This window comes from Tupaia chinensis, unplaced genomic scaffold (assembly GCF_000334495.1).
Source record: "Tupaia chinensis unplaced genomic scaffold, TupChi_1.0 Scaffold146650_1, whole genome shotgun sequence".
Classification (NCBI taxonomy): Eukaryota; Metazoa; Chordata; class Mammalia; order Scandentia; family Tupaiidae; genus Tupaia; species Tupaia belangeri.
The window spans coordinates 2,005,150-2,008,469 of NW_006206507.1; positions in this window are offsets into that span (position 1 = coordinate 2,005,150).

A 3,320-nucleotide genomic window follows, 5' to 3' on the forward strand; every position below is an offset into this window, starting at 1 on the left:
AAAACTCCTAAATTTTAAACATAGCTCCTCACATTGAAGGCAGAGTGAACTTAAATATTCTTTCCCATTGAAATGAATGTTTATGTACACAGTTCTGTTTTCTCTTCTGAGCCTACATTGACAATCCAGAAAACATGGAGAAATAGATTTGGCGAGTGCAGACTGTGCAGCAGTGCCTTGGCACTGAGAACTTGGTCCACCAGTGCTACTTCTCCTATCTCACCTTCTTCCTCATCCTGGCCTGGCAATGCTGCCTGGATCACAGGTGCTGGTGAAGATGTGGACTGGCTGCCTTGCTCAATGGGGGCCCTGAATGTAGGTGAGATCATATTATATATCCTACAAATTATGATGCTTTTGTCCCAGAGAAATGCCAAGCAAGACTGTCTACTGGCCCATTGTATACTGGGCCACTCCTGAAATATCAAGATGTGCAGTCCTTACTTAAGATACGTTTTACGTTTCCTTGCCTTTAAACTATCTCTGAGTCATATGGCAACTGAAGAAGTGGCTGCTTTTCTCTGGTGACTGGGTATATTCGCTCAACAAAGGGACCTAGTCAGGTTTGACAATGGCACCTGGGGAAGAAGAGGGATTTGTGGAAAGTTAGTGACACTCCCACCGATAGGTTATATATATACAGCATATATTCTGATATTCGTTTACTCACATGTGGAGAAAGAATCAGTGCCATAGCTATTAGATTAGACATAATGTGGCTAGGTTTAGAAGATGTATTTTTGTTACTGAATTCAATTTAAATTATTTTATGTTCCATACATTTATACATATAGATCCCTAATGAAACATGAGGGAGTCCTCATGTCTTAAATTCTCTCTTCAAACTTTATATTCTACTTCTCAGAGGTTGGACACAAGCTTTGTTTTAGTTTAACTTTCATTTTCTCCCTTTTAAAGATACTCTTAGTCCTTAATTCATAGGTTTAAGACATTTGAGAGGAAGTATGTAAATTCTCTTTCATATACTTGAAATCTTATATAACTGCTACACATGTGGGAGGTATTGTTCACTATTGAAATATTTGATCCCCGATGAAGATTCTTGGGATTAATTTGTTGTTTCACAACCTGTTTGGTTTGTGTCCTACAAATTATTTGACTCCTTAAACATCATTTTTTATCTATAAAATGAGGATAAAACCAATACCTTCCCCATGAGGCTGTTGTCAGAATTAGAGATTTTATATAAATAAATAAATAAATAAATAAATAAATAAATAAATACACACACACACACACACACACACACACACACACACATACACACACACACACATTGTGTGTGTGTATGTGTGTATTGTAGTTTAGTTTAGTTTGGAAAATGTTGACCCTCATAGACACTAGCTATTATTATTAATAGAACCATTAGTTGTATTAATAAAGAAAATGGAGAACTGAATTTTAAAAATTACTAATTTTACAAAGGTTTTATTGAGATTATTCTCATCATCTTGGAATTTTATTTTATTCATGTCTCACAAAAACTGTGTATTTTTTTTTTCTGTTCATTTCTCATGTAAACATGGCTTCCTTTGCTAAAGGAAAAGCTTACATTTTGCATAGTACAATACCAGGAAGTGAAAGGAGTGATCTCTTTGTTTCTTTGCCATCCTATACTTTAAGTACTACTCTGGGGAAATGGGTTATTGGATGCATGAGTGCAGAGGACTGGCTCTGCCTCCACCCTGGGTCCTGCACATTTTTGGGCACCAAACTTGTGAGTGCTTGGACACCTGGCCCAGATAGGCTCTATCTCCCAGGAGGAAGAGGGGCCTCCTGCCTCTGACCTAGAATTATGGCATTGTAAGTTTCCATCATTTGATCTTCTGATTTTTCTTAGACACGTTGTGATCACTTCATGCTCAACCTTCATTACTGCGGTGTGGTTTCATCTGCTTCATACCACTGACCTAAATCCTCTTCAAAATAGATCATAATGTCAGAACTCAGTTCTTAATTCAAAATTTGAGGCTAATTTCATAGCTGGGTTGAAGCTAACCTATTTATCTATAAAAGGATCTATAACTATCTATAAAGGTAGTTCTTTATTTTACTTTCATTTCTGTCAAACCACTCAATGCAGGTGTTACAAGGGTCTCTGCGTTCATATATATGAAGAAACAGCTTGTTCATTTCTCATAGATGATCTGATCTTTGCCACGAGCCACTGGCTGAGTTAAAACAGTTCTCTTCAGGTATACATTCCGTGCTTCAGAATTCTACCACCTCCTCATGTTTGCCCACATGAGGGAGGCTGAGAGTACAAGGGCGTTCACTGTCTCCCCTGGCTTCAGAGAAGGGGCCTCAGCTCTGTGTGTCCTTGTGCTACACTCTGGATCCTTACTGAATTCTGCAGCAATGATGTCCTTTATCAGCCTACCTCAGATGGCCTTGCTGGCATCCTCTGCTGCAGTTTGAAGCTAAAGAACAAGTGGTCTCTCTTCCTTCAGCTTGGAAGGGACCTCTGGGCCCATATGCTGTCTTGACCCTACTTCAACTCTTCCAAGTACCATGACTCTCACTGAAGTCTGTCTGTGATTTCTTTTTGGTCTCCAGTCTGCAAGGTCCCTATTTGTAGGGGCTGACTTCCTGCTAGTCATCCCATCAGTTCTATCCCATTAATTACATACATAACCCTCCTCAGGACATGTGAGAATTTCTGAATTCCTTTCATGCCACTATGAGTGAGCTACAGAGGTAAACTCAGGCCTTTTCTCTGTCAAATATTCCATGTCACTGACTGTACCTTGAAATAGCTACCCTAGATTGGCTGGCCCCTCCCCAAGGGTCAAAGCCAAAGTGGTATAAAAGACCACTGACCCATTGAGAATGGAGGTGGGGTAGGATTTTTATTAGCTCCTCATTGATGAACACAGACTTATTTTCTTTCTTTTTTTATTTAATATTATGGAATCTCCAGTTTTGAATCTCCTGTTAGCACAATATACCAACATTTCTTCTTTCTGTAGTCATCTACTATCCCTATTTCATTTCCCCCTAAATTTTGTTCTCTTATTATTGTTTCTTCTTCTTTTTTATAGACCATAGATTAGTTTTTTTTAATTTTTAAAAATTTTTTGAGAAGTTTTTGCTATCAGGTGCATGTGCTTGCCAGACAGACAGAGAAAGACAGAGAGACAGAAAGTGAGAAATCACCCCCCAGGGGGGATGGCCACGCCTCAATCCCTTCTCCTTCATTCTCCTCTCAGGATCTTGGCACGTACACACATGTGCCCGGCGTGAGTTTTAAGCCACTAGATCTGGGACGTGAACTGCGGTCAACTATGTGGGAATCCAGC